General features: G+C 37.9%; 1 long non-coding RNA gene across 2 annotated transcripts; it reads left to right on the forward strand.

Annotated features, from left to right (window-relative positions):
• Window positions 1-3,734: 3,734 nt before the first annotated feature.
• On the forward strand, window positions 3,735-13,208 carry LOC139686669 (uncharacterized). Of its 2 annotated transcripts, none has more exons than XR_011700524.1 (3): window positions 3,735-5,422; window positions 5,548-5,979; window positions 11,928-13,208. It is a non-coding gene; the product is annotated as an uncharacterized lncRNA (long non-coding RNA). The 2 variants fall into 2 exon arrangements; XR_011700523.1 differs by lacking the exon at window positions 11,928-13,208 and adding an exon at window positions 7,954-8,334.
• The last annotated feature ends 5,474 nt before the right edge of the window (window positions 13,209-18,682 follow it).

The raw sequence follows: 18,682 nt of genomic DNA on the forward strand, positions 1-18,682 counted from the left end.
TTCGGAGGCTGCCGAGAAATACAGAGAGGCATATGAAACATGCACTAGTTATTCAATGTGCACTGGTGATAGGGCTATGGCTTTGGAACAGTTTCAGGCGGCTCTTACAAAGTCCCGAGTGATGAAAATGAAGAACAAATACTGCAGCAGACTAAGCGAGGCAAAGAGTGAGATGGAAGCGATGAGATTGAAGTCTCTGGGAGACAAGCTGTTTGCTAATTGGCAGTACGAGGCAGCTCTGGAGAAATATGAGGCCGCATGCAAAATTTCTCAGATTTCAAAAGAGAAGAGCTTGCATGCAATGAACAAAGAGAAAGCAGAGACTATTATATTCATCTTATCTTCAGTTGGGGATCTTTGGAAAGCTGGTTGGGATATAGAGAATGATGTGGAGGAAAACGACAGATCGGAAGAGGCCAAGGAAACCTTTGGGAGAGTCTTGTGCAAAGTCAGGGAGGGTTTAAGGATATGTCCCGATGATCCAAGTCTAAAACGATACGAAAGACTTGTGCTGTGGAAAGAGGAAGGCAATGAGCTTTTCAATAAAGGCTTGGAGTATCAAGAGAGAGGGCTGGAATTGATGAGAGATGCGAAAGAGCATAGAGATAAACGGAAGTATGAATTAGCAAAAGAAAAATTAAAGTGCGCTAAGGTCGAATTCTTCAAGGCGATGGAGAAGTTTCAAATCGGAATTGAAACCGATGCTAGATTTAAGGATTGCTTGGAGTTTGTTGAGGAGCAAATTAAGAAGGTCGATAACTCAATAAAGGTTATCGAACGGGAAGTGCTCAATCTGAAATTCATTGACTTGAAGATGAATTTCAGTGAAAGGAGGGGCAGAGACGATGAATTTCCTGAACTTGGTGGAGTTGGGAAACATGTCACGTATCATGCGCAAATATAATTAATTTCATATTAATTAAAATGAATATCAGCTAATTAATAAATGAAAAAATAGACAAACCTGAGTTATAATAATATGTATTGGAAGTTGATTCAATGAATAAGTCGCATTCCTGGGCACTTCCAAGGAAGGAACTTCCTGAAATGTAATATGTATATAACATATCCACTTGTCCACCCAGTACGGTCTGACACAACCATCGCATCTCTTAACGAGTCCTCTATGGACTGCAGCAGAGAAGTCTTTGGTTTGACTAGGCCTCTATGGCCATCCAAATGTTTTAACAGCGGCCTAGACGGATTAGAATCACTGGGAGTCAATTTGGGACTAAGTACGGTTGGTTTTGTACAGACAGTTCCCAATCGAATGATAGTGACGGCTGTTCCTCCTGTGTAAAATTACGTACACTGCACTTCTTGTGTGCATTAATTCAAAACACTGTCATGCAATGCAATATTACAATGGAGCCTCTAATGTAAAGAAAAAGATAAGCTGTGCTCTGCTGTCATAATGTCTTGACATTTGATACAAACATGGTGTGAAGTAATCTGACTTTAGTGACCTATCAATGGATTAATCTCTTATCTGATGAGGAGTAATGATATTGTTTGCATAGAGTCTTCAGAAAAGGATAAATTGGCATTATTTAAATAATTATTACATGTTGTAAACTGTTTATTAACAGAGCAATGCTCTCAAGAGATTCAATTGACATCCGATGCTCGGGAATAAAGAGCGGGCGAAAGATGATGTTATATTTTTTTAGGACTGACTTAAAAGGAAAGAAATGGGCCCTTTGTCTCATTTTTAATTGTAAATCCAAGTGGGCAAAGTGTTTATTTGTGTGTAATGTAGAATGGGCGTACATTAGAAGGGACGGGAAAGGTATTTTAATAGTTTTGTAATTCTCTTACATATTAGGGAAATTAAGTATTTCAAATTAAAATGCATTGAATGTTTACTTACTGTTAATTGAGTAGATCGGAGTAATTAAAAAATAGATGGACTATTTTATAATATATTCTAAATAAGGACCTTCCTCCGTTACATAATATTGATTGCAAAACTGTTCAGCAGATTCAATTCATATTTTCTGAAACATATGATGCCTTAATCGCATTTTGATAATAATATAAATGGAACGTTGCTAAAGAAGGAGGGGTTTTATATAAATAAGAACTATTGCTGTTTGCAAAGAGTGAAATGGTGGGTTTAATTCAAGGCATTGCTCTTTCCTGATTGACTTTGTTCGTTGGCTCACGATTGGAGGGCAAAGAATTGGTTTTATTCATGACCACGGTAGACTATTGATTATAATCAATCATTCCTATAAATAAAAAGGTGTAGGATAAAGTTTGGGTACATTTTGATATCATTTAATCAATAGAAAGTAAACAAATGATTCTGATTCTACTTTCCCCGACATCTCCAGTGAGTGTTTTATAAAGTTTATACAATGTTATTAATATATATAAGTTACCTGTGCTGAATTGGGAAACATAAATTCGATTGAAAACAAGTTAATTGAGTGCCTTGCCTTTAATGTAATTGTAAGGCTCAGTGTTTTATTGTTCGTTGGTATGTAATTGTGCCCTATGTATTCCTCTTTCCTTTGTGAATTATAGTTTTTACTTTGTACAACATTTCCCCATGTATTCAATAATTCAGAATCATTGTGTCACTGTTCTTCCAATCAGATACCAACATGTGTTTAGGTATTTGCTGTGTCTGTGATGCATTTCAGATGGCCCATTGCATTTCACATGTGAGCTCAGCTGTTCTTGAATGCCCTGCAAAGTGAGAATAGCATTAGTCTTACAACGTTTGTTCATTGGAGAATAAAATATATATATCTTTCCAAAAAGTGCTTCCATTTTCACTTTTGGTGGCCATGGCCGCTGGATGATTGATTTCATCCGGGCAATTAAGTCTACAAGGACACAAAGGGTGAACGTTTGGAGGAAATGTATTCCAGATAACCTTTTCTCTTTACTTTATAGACTATGGTCATGGATATACTTACATTATGGTGATGGAAAGACATTCTTTTTGTTTATTGAGTCTTCTTGAAAGGCATATATTTTTAATAAAATTTAGTTAGCGTTGTATTCCATAATCTGTTTGATTTAAAACAAATGAATGAAATGCAATCTGTCTTTTGGTCCAAATTGAGACAATTTGTGCGAGTTGTTTATGTAAACATTGCAATGATTCCAAAGCGTACAAATCCTATTTGCTTGACAAGGATGGGCCAATTATTCCGATGACCCCAATCAATGCAAATGATTTCTACGCTTTGATTTCATTGCATTGTAATCCATAATTGCGGAAGACTCTTTCAAAAGTTACTCTCGCCACAACCTATGCTTTTTTTTGAAATTGTAATTTTATGATATTAATCCTAACATTCCAATGCATTCTGTGCTGACCTAAGGCCTAACACATTATACACAGTGTGTTCTTACGGCCCACTGCACACTTGTATTTCAGAGACTCTTTGTTTACATTTAAAATTATTAAATTATTAATAATATTTTGACAATACGATATATGAATTAACATATGTGAAATTTCAAATTGCAATGTTGATGATCAGATTTGTATGTTTATATATATTGTTTGTTTACATGCTTTAAGATATTTGTTGGAAACTAAACGTGAATTGAAAAATGGAAATAACTTGATAGAAACTGTATACTCTGGGTCATATGCTTATAAGGTGATTCATTTTGTGAATAATCACTGATATTGTCTTCCCAGGATGTAAAATTTATATTAATAATATAAATCTCGAAATATTTGTGGGTAATAACCTTTGGTATATACTTTTTTAAGTATAAAATGTTTGAAATGCTTTGGTTTTCTTGGAAATGTATTCAGTCTTGGTCACAAAATGAAGAGTTATAACACGGATGGTATTAAGACATGTGTAAGACAAGTATATTTTTCATAGTGTTTCTGAAGTACCAAAAAGCATCATTTAACTTTTGTATGTTGCAAGTGTAATGTATTAATAACTGTGATTCAATGCATGTCTGAGCAATCAGTGTCTTCCTCGAGTGAAGACTGGGGAACTCAATGAGTACTCTGCATTTATGATTGGAGTGGGGTCGAGGAATGAAGAGAGGGAGAGGGAATGGAGGCAAAGACGCTTTGATGGAATCGGTTGGAAGGAGAGAGTTGAGATGCCCTTGGACATCATCATTAGGAGATCTAATGTATCTTCCAGTTCCCTAATTCCTTTCTACCTTGACCAAGTGAGGTCAAGGTGCAAATGAAAGGTTTTCTGCAATGAAAACTCCTACACTTAATGCTTCCTGTGACTGCAAAGCCCTGGACTTCTCCCAAGTCAGTTTTACCTCTGGGTCCATCTCCAGAGAAGACTCTTGGTGGACAGTTGACAACGTACCAGTGTTGTTCCTGTGAGGGTTAGTACCATTCCATCAGCCAGCACCAGCATTTTCCCATGCAATTAGGGGTCGTTAGTGTCACTCTGTGGACAGTTCACGTTTGGAACCTCCTGTGATTGATAGCCCTGTTGAAATCCCTCTGCCAATTACCATTTCATGGTTGCATCCATCCCCTTGGCAGTGGATGGAGTGATATCTGTGACTGAATGTGTCAACTCCAACCCACCGAAGCGATCATCCTCCATCTGCTCCAAAGGAAGAACCTAGCTGTGAGCAGTATTCTTCTTGTCAAGAAGTGTGGAATGGTTGATAATCCCTACTCTGCATGACTCTTAGTGACCTTTGCCAGAATGACAGATTGTCTTAAAAGCCAAGAATGACTGCTCATCCCTGTAAACTTCAACAATTTCTGTGTTTCAAAAGGGACATGATAGGCACAGGTTTCCACTCAAACGTCAGATTTCCAAAAGAAGCAATTTGGATGTAAGTGACAACCTTGAATGAGTGTAGAGACATGGCGGTCCATCTCTCGGGCAAAAATGCTGTGCTTCAAGCATGTACCAAAACTTCATACCATCTTCACCGATGGCTGATTCAATTTAATAGCACATCCAGTCTGGTGTGAAAGATACAGTATCTCTTCAGGATCTTCCACTCTTCAATGTCCAAGTCCTGAAATCCCTGAGGTATCAATTAGGCGAGGGGACAAGAGGACTCTGCTGACAGTCTCCCCCTCCCTTGATCCTATCTACGTCTACGTCCAGACGTCCACACCATACCCACGGTGCACTCTGTCTGAATGTATTCACTTCCTGGAGACATGCCTGGAGGAATGAGCACACCGCAACGCAAGAGACAAGGAGCACCCTCTCTCGTCCCGAGAAGAACACACGGCCAGCACTCAGGGTGAACCTGGACGACCATTCGTTCCTGCTTCCATCCCGGCGAGCTTTCGCTATGGCTCCAGCTGGATCTCCAGGTCACCTTCCAGCGCCTCCTGGAGAACACCAGGCTGGAATGACACAGGGCCATTCATCAGTGCTATTATTTCATTGACGGAGCAAAGGGGCAGCAACCTACTCTGCTTGATCTCCCTGGAACGGAAAGAGTGAGTGACTATCCTCATTTCATCTCTCTGGACTCTGTCAAGGGCAGCCTCCCTCGCGGTTGCCCCTGGACGCTGTCCATCGTCTGCATATGTGTCTTCATTAATAATCACTTACTCCATTCCAGATGAACCACACCTGGCACCCAGGCCACCGCCATTGGCCCCCAATCGATAGGGCGGACCCTCATGGAGAGAACTTCAAAGATTTGACATCTTGCAGTCACTGGATCTCACCCATGATGACCTTTCTTGTTCTCTGGGGAACATAAACGCAACAGACACCTCTACAGTGGAATGAAGACCTTGTCTGGCTCATACAAGGCAATTAACTGTTGCGTGCCTTGCGCAAATGTTGATTCTTTCCCGCCAATAGTTGCAATGCTGTAATCCCTTGGTTTGCTCTCATTCCAGTGATCTCTCGTCACTGCCCTCAGTCGTGAGTAAAAGTATTCCGAGACTTTTGACCCCGAGTGCTTCTCCTGTCTTTATTGTCCTTCTTCAGCTGAAGAATTGTTTCTTCCATTCGATAACAAATATCCTCTGCAACTACAACTTTTGTAAGTGAACATTATTTAGCGGAGATGACTAAATTTGTTGCGTATCGAAAGGTTATAGTTGTTTTTTCCTTAAATTTATGAAATATATTTGTTAATTTTTTTTTTTATACTAATTGACATTATTTTTCATACTTTTTTGCATCAACAGTTAATAAAATATATGAAATCATAAACAAATAACAAATGTATCATGTGATATATGTACAATTATTTTATATATTGTTATATATCAAAATTTATTGACTATTGTTAAAGTCAAATGAACAGCAACAGGTCGTACAATTGTGATTAAAGTACAGAGTAATGTATGCTGCACTGAAAGTTGTAATATTAAATTATTTACATGACATGTATCACTACAATTTGTAATATCCAATTTCTTTTGTAATTAAATTACCCGGAGTGACTATGTATTTATTTTCTGGTGTGATAACATTATATTTTGTACGAGAAGAAAGAAATATAAATTGGTTGGGTAGTATTTGTGTGCATTTGAATTTTCCTGTCTATCGAGGAATCGTACAGAGATGGGATGAGTGTCTCCGAGGGTACTCGGTGGACAATTGGAAACGTTATATGTATATTATATTTCAGGATATTAATTTAATTATTATTGCCTCTGTCCACGGATGTAACTTATTGAGTTGAATAATAATTTATGTTTGTTTATATCTTTGTAATATTATTCAACGAATAATCTTTTGAATTAACGTTAAATAAATTATATTTGTGCCTGATACGTGTAATGATTCCCATTTCCACCAAGTTCAGGAAATTCATCGTCTCTGTCCCTCCTTTCACTTAAACTCATCTTCAAGTCGATGAATTTCAGATTGAGCACTTCCTGTTCGATAACCTTTATTGCGTTATCGACCTTCTTAATTTGCTCCTCAACAAACTCCAAGCAATCCATAAATCTTTTATCAGTTTCACTTCCGAGTCGAAACTTCTCAATCGCCTTGAAGAATTCGACCTTAGCGCACTTTAATTTTTCGTTGCCTAATTCATACTTCCGTTTATCTCTATGCTCTTTTGCATCACTCAGCAATTCCAGCCCCCTCATTTGGTACTCCAAGCCTTTATTGAAAAGCTCATTGCCTTCCTCTTTCCACAGCACAAGTCTTTCGTATTGTTTTAGACTTGGATCATCGGGACATATCCTTAAACCCTCCCTGACTTTGCACAAGACTCTCCCAAAGGTTTCCTTGGCCTCTTCCGATCTGTCGTTTTCCTCCACATCATTCTCTATATCCCAACCAGCTTTCCAAAGATCCCCAACTGAAGATAAGATGAATATAATAGTCTCTGCTTTCTCCTTGTTCATTACATGCAAACTCTTCTCTTTTGAAAACTTAGATCTTTTGCATGCGGCCTCATATTTCTCCAGAGCTGCCTCGTACTGCCAATTAGCAAACAGCTCGTCTCCCTGAGACATCAATCTCATCGCTTCCACCTCACTCTTTGCCTCGCTTAGTCTGCTGCCGTATTTGTTCTTCATTTTGTTCACTCGGGACTTTGAATGAGCCGCCTCATACTGGACCAACGCCTCACTATACCTCCCTTCATTCGACAGCTCTTCACCGCGTTGTCATGCAATCATTGCCTCTAATTCGGTTTGTCTGTGGTGACATTTTCCTGGTGCAGCGTTCCCTCCTCTTAACCTTTCTCATGCGCAAGCGTGTAATTCTCCAGGGCCTCTTCGTATCTCCCATCTGGAAACATAACACCACCTATTGCACTCGGATCAACACACATGCTATGCCTTCTCATCCTAAGGCTCTCTTATGTTCCGTGTGACTGCTTAGTGAGTGTTTTTTTCATGACACAGCCACTGATGAAGTGCCTTCAGAGACAAGGGTTGGGAAATAGTGTTTTTATTGGTTGAATGACTTTAGTTAATATTAGAATATGTTTAACGAATTTGTGTTTTTATAAAGTTTCAGTGGAGATTGTGTTGCCTTGTGGTTATTTCAGACAGTGCCCTGCATTGCCAGTCCTTGCATATATGTATACGGCGAAGATTAAATTTGGAAATGGATGGAATCTCGTGCAATAACCACTAAGCACGTTCCTCTTCACGTTACCTCAATTGATAGTTCTATGTAATATTTCTATAGTATGTAACTGTGCCCCATGTATTCCCATTTCTTCTGTGAATTCTATCCTGTAACTTTGTACAATATTTCCCCTTATATTGAGCATCCTTGAGTCAATGTTCTTCCAATAACATACCAAAATGCGTGTGCATATTTTGTGTATAGGTTAGGCTTTTAAAATGATCTGTTGCGTTTCACTTTTGAGCTCAGCTTTTCTTGATTACCCTGTATAGTGAGAATATTATTATTCTTACAACGTTTGTAGAGTGAAAAATAAAATATATTTCCCTAATCGCTTTTGATAGCACTTGTCATGATTTGTTTATCCCAAACCTCCGTTAATTGTGTGCTGCCTGGTAATAGAGCAGTGACATTTTACAATTCCCACAACGACCACGTTGCCAGATGTATGGTTAAGGAAGAGCTGGCAACGCTTGGGAATTCCCCCACCAAGGAAACTGCAGGGCTGCTGTGGGATGTTTGGCGAATGTCACTCATCGGAGGGAGGAGTGTTTACTCTCGTCCCTCGCATGGAAAGTGTTTCATTATGATGGGACCACGCTCCCGCCGGCCTCCGCTCCCTTCGCTCATAGCATACTAATGATGTTATCTATCGATACGCATCGAAATCCACCGTAAATCGCGGAGATCGTGTTTTTTATTCTAAATATTAGTGGAAACAGTTCGAAGGAAAACGAACCTCGTTCGGCCATGCTATCAGCCAACGCCCACTGAGCAAATAAGTAGTAATTACCGAAGGCCTGCAGTATTGATCAAAATCTCACGGAATAATAAAGCTTGCCTATCCAATGGGGTTATGTTTATGGGAATAACTCTTCTGAACGTGTAATTGATCAGAACTGCTTTAAAGACCTAAGAAATTGAATGAGGACATGCATATTATCCCTGCGAAAGCCTTTTTCCATACCTCTACCTTATGGATTAGAACAACCCGTTTCTTCTTCAAGAAGATGGGATTACTCAATGTTGGCACTCAACGCCTGTAATTATAACCTCATTTATCTTCAGAATTGTCGCTATTTTTTCCTAAGCCCATTAAATCGTAATCACTCCCCTGCTAAGTTTAATTATTGTCTTCGGAACGCCAATGCATGGAATAACATAATTTGTATTCCCATTCAAAAGGAATTTTGAAGTAGCAAATAATTAAATATCTATCATTGCGAAACATGCATTGACCTCGTTAGAAATTCAGTTTCTGGCAATTATTTTACGCCATGCGCTTGTGGAAATTTGTTGAACGAAATTTTTATTCTCTCTCTTTCAGGTGAATATGGAGAGAATTAATACAGAAGAAGTTTTGCGTTCATAGCTAGGTTATCAAGACACTTACAAAACGATAATTATGAGCAGTAGTTACTAAATTCTTGAGGAAGAAGTTTAGTACCTCCTGCAAGAAATCTCATATTGCAGCATCAATAGCGAAATTGATATTAGCGTGTTCTTCACAAATATCCATTTTACTAATCTTCGGCTGAGCCTTCGTAAATTGTACATTTTTATGGTGCAAATAATGCATTTTTCTTAAAAAGAAGACTTTACCAATTTCCCCCATGCATTCAAGTCCCGCAAATTATAAACACGTCGCGAATATCGTTTCTCACTTGTTAGGTCCACATTATTGGTGGAACCTTTGGCGGAATTGATTGTTTACGTTAATGTCTGTGCAAAGTTTTTGCGGAATAAACTGCTGAACATTAGCGTATATAAAAAAGGCACACTATCCTTCACTAAAAAAAACGCCGCTAAGAGGTGGCAGAGGACTTCGCTTCTGTTATTATGTGTTGCCCAAGTATGAATTAAAGAAATAAACATTTAAATAAAATGATGAAATCCCAAATCCTTGCATTCATAACTCAAACACGGACACAACATTATAACAGATATACCAAGGAAGTAATGTCATGAGAAGAGCTGAATAATTCTCATGATTAGGAGTTGTGTGTAAGTAAGTAGGGCATTGATTTATACGAATAACCTTTCCATCATTTATTATTTGACGTCCAAAATGCATTTTATTGCCTAATCTCATGAGCCGATAGAAACGAAACTAAGCGATCTGAAATCGCGTTTTTACAGACCACTCCGCTCATCAGTCGTGGTTCGTAATCCTGGTGCGATACGAGAGCCCTTGAAAAATCTCCGAAAAAAGCTCACTCGGTTGGCGACTGCGAATAGGGAAGCAATAGGCATAAAGCATGGATCTGGCCACTCTCGGTGCTTCGGTTTAAGGCAAGTATTCAAATGTGAGAGGGAATTCACGAAGTTGTTGAAAACGCGAACAATTTGGGTATATCCTTTGAAGTTGAAAATACTTGTGTACAGGAAAATGAGATATATAAATTATTACAGCAAGGACGCTATAAAATCAAGGATGAGTAACCACGACTCCGTTGGTCACGATGTGACAAAATATGAACGGAGTACGGCGTGATTCGAATTCACTATCGTATCGACATTAAAATTAACAATGGCATTTTTAAGTAGATTGACTGTGATTCCAGGTCTACTTTACATTGGAGATCGAGTATTCAATGACGGCGATTTATGTACCAGTGAAGGAACGCATTATTTTGATGCCCACAGTGAAAAAGAGATATCTTTTAGTGAAGCTAGCGAAAGGAAAAGTAAAAATAGACGATCTGACGAAATGGGTAGAGATGGTAATAGGTTCCTCGAACAAGGAAAATATGAAGAAGCGTATGAAAAATTCAAAGAAGCCTACTCAACGTGCAGCAGTGGATATTGCAACGAGTCAAGATTTATGCGTGATAGAGATAATGCCAAAAACAAATGGGCTGGAGATTTGAACAAGCAAGGACATGGACTTTGGGAAAAAGGCAATTATTCAGAGGCTGCCGAGAAATACAGAGAGGCATAAAATAAATGCACTAGTGATAGGAAAGATTTAGTAAAATTTATCTCTCCAATGAAGGTAATTGCTACAGGATGCAAGGCAATTATTCAAGAGCGATAGAGTTATTTGAGAAGGCTTTAGCAATTGATAGCTTATACGAATATGCCAGGAATAATTTAGCAGAGATATATAATTCTTTGGGAGACAACTTGTTTAACCAAGGTGATTGTGCAGGAGCAAAAATAAAATTCAAGGAAGCTGATAAAAAATGCACCATTGGGTATAGAAATGAGAAAAGTTTTGCACAAAAATCAGAGAAATGCCAATGCGAACTAGATGCAATTGGTTTGAAAGGAGAAGGAGATAAGGATTATAGTGAGGGTAAATATGACAGTGCCATGAGGAAATATCAAGAGGCCTTTTGTAAATCGGGAATTGAAATTCTTAGAATGAGATATGAGGCCTGCAAGAATAAAACACAGAATGAGTTGGAGGCACTAAGATGGCACAAGGCTGGCAAGGAATTATTTGGGAATGGAGAGTATGGTAGGTCTCTGGAACATTTTCAGGTGGCTCACACAAAGTCCCAAGTTAGCGAAATAAAGGACAAATACTGCAGAAGACTAAGCGAGGCAAAGAGTGAGGTAGAAGCGATGAGATTGAAGTCTCTGGGAGACGAGATGTTTGCTAAATGGCAGTATGAGGCAGCTCTGATGAAATATGAGGCCGCATGCAAAATTTCTCAGATTTCAAAAGAGAAGAGCTTGCATGCAATGAACAAGGAGAAAGCAGAGACTATTATATTCATCTTATCTTCAGTTGGGGATCTTTGGAAAGCCGGTTGGGATATCGAGAATGATATGGAGGAAAATGACTCCGGACTCTTTCAAGGGGAGCCTCCCTCAGGGTTGCCCCTGCACACTGTCCATCGTCTGCATATGTGTCTTCATTAATAATCACTTACTCCATTCCAGATGAACCACACCTGGCACCAAGGCCAACGCCATTGGCCCCCAATCGATAGGGCGGATCCTCATGGAGAGAACGTCACAGATTTGACATCTGGCAGTCATAGGATCTCACCCAAGATGACCTTGCTTGTTCTCTGGGGAACATAAATGCAACAGACACCTCCGCAGTGGAGTCAAGACCATTCCTGGCATAAACAAGGCACGCAAAGGGAGCAGGGGACTGTAATATATGTAGGCCAATGATTGAAGTATTATGTTCTTTATGGGTATGCCTACTTGTGTCTGAGTTGTGAGTTTTATTCATTATTTGCTAAGTTTTTGTAGTAAAACTTAAAAATATAAAAGATTATAATATTCCAATCCAGTTGGATTGGTTTAATTAGCTGTGGTATCTTTTATGTATTAGGTTTTTTGAATTTTACATTTCATAAGTGCACTTTGGAATGTGAGCAGTAGTGTTTTGTGGGCTAACTAATCCAAATTTTTGGTGAATTTACTCTTAAATTGTTGGTTTCGATTAGAATGAGCGCATCTTCTCAACAGATGCACTGATTCTACTTCATTTCCCTCGCAGATGAGAGCGAAGGAATTTAAATTGCGTCTACAATTTTTGAAAGGCTTATGCAAGATATCTTTCTTGCCTTTGACTGTTGTGCTGATTCATTTTTCTTTCTGCCAATTTAACTGTGACCAAGTTGCAATACAACCTCCAGGTGTAATAGTGTAATAATAACTCCTCATTGCCCTCAGTCGTGAGTAAAAGTATTCCGAGACTTTTGACCGCGAGTGCTTCTCTTGTCTCTATTGCCATTCTTCAGCTGAAGAAATGTTTCTTCCATTCGATAACAAATATCCTCTGCAACTACAACTTTTGTAAGTAAACATTAATCAGCGGAGAAGACTAAATTTGTTGAGTATCGAAAGGTTATATTTGTTTTTTTCTCAAATATAGTAAATATGTTTGTTAATTTTGTTTATTGATAGTAAATGACATTATTTTTCATACTTTTTTGCATAAACTATTGAGGAATGAAATGACATCATAAACAAATAACAAATGTATCATGTAAATATCTACAACTATTTTATATATTGTTACATATGAAAATAAATTGACTATTGTTAAAGTCAAACCAACAGCAGCAGGTTGTGATTAAAGTACAAAGTAATGTATGCTGCACTGATAGTTGTAATATTAAATTATTAACATGACATGTAATACTGCAATTTGTAATATCCTATTTCTTTTGTAATTAAATTAGCCGGAGTGACTATGTATTTATTTTCTGGTGTGATAATATTATATTTTTTACACGAAATGAAATAAATAATAATTGGTTGGGTAGTTATTGTGTGCATTTAAATTTTTCCGTCAATGGAGGAATCGTAAAGAGATGGGAGGAATGTCTCCGAGGGTACTCGGTGGACAAGTGGAAATATTATATGTATATTATATTTCAGGATATTAATTTAATTATTATTCCCTCGGTCCAGGGATGCCATTTATTAAGTTGAATAATAATTTAGGTTTGTTCATATTTTTTATAATATTATTCAACAAGTAGTTATTTGAATCAGAAAACATCAGAATCGATTCTACACATAACTCATGCTATAGTATATTGTCTACTTCATTCTTCACATTTTTACGAAAGCATGAAATTATCATATTTTAATAAGAACAAACAATCATCGTATGAAGCGAAAGAGCAGAATGTATTCCCCTCGGAAAGCCAAACCAATCGCGCTGCCAGGCAAAAAGAATAAATATTTATCAAGGACCACTCATATATATATGGAATTCTTGCTTTGGCAGTGTCCAGTAACGTAAATATTTTTTCGCATGTGACCTGCTCATAGACAATAAACATAGAATGTCACCTTTATTTGAATCAATTGTAGACTTTTGAGAGCCGACTATTTTTAACAAATTGAGCATGTCACATTCACGAAACGATAATTAAGCAAACAATAAATATAAACATAAAAGTTCCGAAGCAACACTTTCTCATACTCCGCGCCATCTATCACAAAATAACACCCAGGTGCGAATATCGATACTCACATTTTGTAAACAGTAATGGTGGAATCTTTGGCGTACGGAACGACGCAACAAGACGGCATTCTTTGTGCAAATTTTGCGGAAAATCCTGCGGAATACTCTTTATTTTAAAGAAGAGACACTTCCTCCGTCCTAAAGAAAACGTCTGAAGGAGTTGACCGAGGAATTCTCTCATATTGTCTCATTAGGTAATGCAAAACAAATTCTACCTTTTACTCCAGACACTAAATATTTTTATCTTTGACGCTGTTGAAGGAAATTTGTTCTCTCAAAACGTTGACGCTACTAAAATTGGCAATATGCTGTAGAATCTTCCTCGGAATAATTTAAATGGAATATTAATAATCCTGTTTCTATTTTAAGAAAGCTCAGCAGTTTCATTTCAAATGAGTTTCATTGAACACTACCATGCCTTCTTTCAATGTCATTTAAAGTGTGGTGATGACTAATGCGGTGTTTCCCCACTGGTTACACAAATGTTGCTGTACCAAAAGAAAGCTATTCACTCTCTTGATAATAATTTACCACCTTGCGATTCCTACAAACCTTTATTTATGAGGTATGGAACCATGAATGTATTTAGTTTATTTATCTCTAAGCGTCTAATTCATGAGGGTATTATTCTAGAAACTCACCAATGAAGATCACACGTCCGTAAATACACCACGAGGGTCAAAGCGAATCTAACATTTCAAAATTATTAAGGTTATTGTGGTAATTACAAATATTTCCGTTGTAATTATATTGTGCATTAAGAATACCTATCTCGACATGCTCTGGTAGTATTAGTTATCGCATGTTTGTATAGTTTATGGTTCTATCATTTTCTCAAAACGAATAAAGTATTAAGTAATAATTAAAGTAAGAAAATCTGATGACACAAGCCGATGTAGACTAATAATGATTTCTCTCCTTTTACATATGCAAATGGCAACTAGGCGAAGTGATAGTGATTGGCACTCTACTGAACATCAGACAACCCAGCTTATAAGTCGTGGTTCGTGATAGCGGTGCGATACGAGAGACCTTGAATAATAACCGGCAAAAGCTGACTCGGTTCGCGACTGTTAATTGGGAAGCGGTACATATACTACCTTGATCAAAACGTTCCCGGAATAACCACCGCGTGTGGCGCCCCCATCGTTCCGATTTGAGTTCTGTTTTTTTTTTGTTAAATTGGTACATCTGTTGTTGATATTCCCTTTAAATCTTAGTGTCATAACTTGACATTTGCAAAAGTTACGTAGCCAAGAGTACATCTATCTCTGTGTGTGTTGGCGATTTTTTACAATTGCAGAAATGGATTTAAATTTGCAACAACTAACTTGTATTAAATTTTGCGTAAAAAATGGATTTAGTGCCGCACAGACGGTGGAAATGTTGGAAAAGTGTTTCGGCAACGATTCTATAAAAAAAACGGTCGTTTACCAGTGGCACGAGCGGTTCAGAAGTGGTCGTGAGTCAATCGAAGATGATGAACGCAGTGGCACACCATCGACATCAAAAGTCGGTGAATAAATTGATAAAGTAAAAGAAATGTTGGTCAATAACCTAACCGCCTCATACTGGACCAACGCCTCACTATACCTCCCTTCATTCGACAGCTCATCACCGCATTGACAAGCAATCATTGCCACTAATTCTGTTTGTGCTTTCAAAACATTGCCATGGTGCAACTTTCCGTCCTCTCTTCTATTCCCATGAGCAAGAGTGTAATTCTCCAGGGCCTCTTCGTATCTCCCATCTGGAAACATAATACCACCTATTGCACTCAGATCAACGCACATGCTATGCCTTCTCATCCTAAGGCTCTCTTATGTTCCGTGTGACTGCTTAGTGAGTGTTTTATTCGTGACACGGCCACTGATGAAGTGCCTTCAGAGACAAGGGTTGGGAAGTGGTGTTTATTGGGTGAATGACTTTAGTTAATATTAGAATATGTTTAAGGTATTTGTGTTTTTATTAAGTTTCAGTGGAGATTGTGTTGTGTTTGAAGACAGTGCCCTGCAATGCCAGTCCTTGCATATATGTACACGGCGAAGATTAAATTTGGCAATGGATTGAATCTCGTGAAATAACCACTAAGGATGTTCCTCTTCACGTTACCTCAATTGAAAGAGCTATGTAATATTTCTATAGTACGTAATTTGTGCCCCATGTATTCCCATCTCTTTTGTGAATTCTATCCTTTGACTTTGTACAATATTTCCCCTTATATTGAGCATCCTTGTGTCAATGTTCTTCCAATAACATACCAAAATGCGTGTGCATGTTTTGTGTGTATGTGAGGCATTTAAAATGGTCCATTGCGTTACACATTTGAGCTCAGCTTTTCTTGATTACCCTGCACAGTGAGAATATTAATTTTCATACAACGTTTGTAAACTGAAAAATAAAATATATTTCCCTAATCGCTTTCGATAGCATTTGTCATGATTTGTTTATCCCAAACCTCCGTTAATTGTGTGCTGACTGAAAAAATGAGTCACCTTTTAAAATTCCCATATTGGCCACGATGCCAGGTGAGTTTATGGAAGAGTTGGCAACGCTTGGGAATTCCCCCACCAAGGGAACTGCAGGGCTGCTGTGGGATGTTCCGCGAATGTCACTCATCGGAGGTAGGAGTGTTTACTCTCGTCCCTGGCAGAGGAAGTGTTTCTTTAAAATGGGATAACGCTCCCTTCGCCCATAGCATACTAATGATGTTGTATATCGATACCCATCGAAATCCACTGTAAATCGCGGAGATCGTGTTGTTTATTCTAAATATTAGTAGAAACAGTGAAAAGGCAAACGAACATCGTTCGGCAATGTTATCAACTAACGCCCACTGAGAATATGAGAAGTACTTACCGAGGGCCTGCTATATTGAGCAAAATCTCACGGAATAATAAAGTTTATCTATCCAATGGGGTTATGTTGATGAAAACAACTCTTCTGTACGTGTAATTGATTACAACTGCTTTAAATACCTAAGAAATTGAATTAAGACATGCATATTATCCCTACGAAAGCCATTTTCCATGTGTACCTTATAAATTAGAACAACCCGTTTCTTCTTCATGAAAATGAGATTACTCAAGGTTGGCACTCAATGCCTGTAATGAATCTCTATTATCTTCAGACAAGTCGCTATTTCTTCCTAAACCCAATAAATCGTAATCACTGCCCTCTCAGTTTTGTTAATGTCTTTGGAACGCCCAAACTTGGAATAGCATAATTTGTATTCCCATTCGAAAAGAATTTTGAAGTAACAAATAATTCAATATCCATCTTTGAGAAACATACATTTTCCTCGTTAGAATTTCACTTTCTGGCAACTCTTTGCGGCACGCGCTTGCATAAATATGTTGAGGGAAATTTGTATTCTCTCTAAGTCAGGGTGCATGTGGAGAGAATTAATACAGAAGAAGGTTGACGTTCATAGTTAGGTTATCAATTCACTGTCACAAAACGATGATTATGAGCAGTAGTTAATAAATTCTTGAGGAAGAAGTTTAGCACCTCCTACTAGAAATCGAAGTAAATCTCATATTGCACCATCAATAGCGAAATTGATATTAGCGTGTTCTTCACAAATATCCATTTCAATAATCTTCGGCTGAGCCTTCGCCAATTATACTTAATTTGCTAGCACATAATGCATTTGTCTTATAAAGAAGACTTTATCATATTCCGCCATTCATTCAAGCATCGAGGAGTATAAACACGTTGCGAATATCGTTTTTCTCTTGTTTTTCCACATTATCAGTGGGAGGTATGGCGGACTGAATTGTTTACATTTATGTCTGTACAAAGTTTTTGCGGAATAAACTGCTGAATATTAGCGTATCTAAAAAAGGCACACTATCCTTCATTAAAAAACGCCGTAAAGAGGTGGCAGAGGACTTCTCTTCTGTTAATATTTGTTGCCCTAATTTGAATTATTAAAATAAACATTTTAAAAAAATTATGAAATCCCAAATTCTTGCATTCCCAACACACACACGGGCACAACATTGTAAGAGATATACCAAGGAAGAAATCTCATGAGAAGAGCCGAATGATTTTCATCATGAGGAGTTGTGTAAGTGGGTAAGGCATTGATTAAAACGATTGATTAAAAATTGAACTTTCCATTATATTTTATATGACGTCGAAAATACTCTTCATTCCCTCATCTCATGCGCCAATAGAAAAGAGACTTACCGATCTTAAATCGCACTTTTTAGATACACCTCACTCCGCTTATCAGTCGTGCTTCGTAATCCTGATGCGATACGAGAGACCTTGAAAAATCTCCGAAAAATGCTCCCTCGGTTGGAGACTTCGACTTGGGAAGCGAATAATTTGGGTGTCTCCTTTGAAGTCGAAAATACTTGTGTACAGGAAAATGAGTGATATCAATTATTACAGCAAGGACGGATTAAAATCAAGCATGAGTAACCACGACTCCGTTGGTCACGATGTGACAAAATATGAACGGAGTACGGCGTGATTCGAATTCACTATCGTATCGACATTAAAAAAACAATGGCATTTTTAAGTGGATTGACTGTGATTCCAGGTCTACTTTACATTGGAGATCAAGTATTCAATGACGGTGATTTATGTACCAGGGAAGGAACGCATTATTTTGATGCCCACAGTGAAAAAGAGATATCTTTTAGTGAAGGTATGGAAAGGAAAAGTAAGAATAGACGAGCTGACGACATGA

Source organism: Hetaerina americana, unplaced genomic scaffold (genome assembly GCF_022747635.1).
Source record: "Hetaerina americana unplaced genomic scaffold, ioHetAmer1.1.p SCAF_147, whole genome shotgun sequence".
Classification (NCBI taxonomy): Eukaryota; Metazoa; Arthropoda; class Insecta; order Odonata; family Calopterygidae; genus Hetaerina; species Hetaerina americana.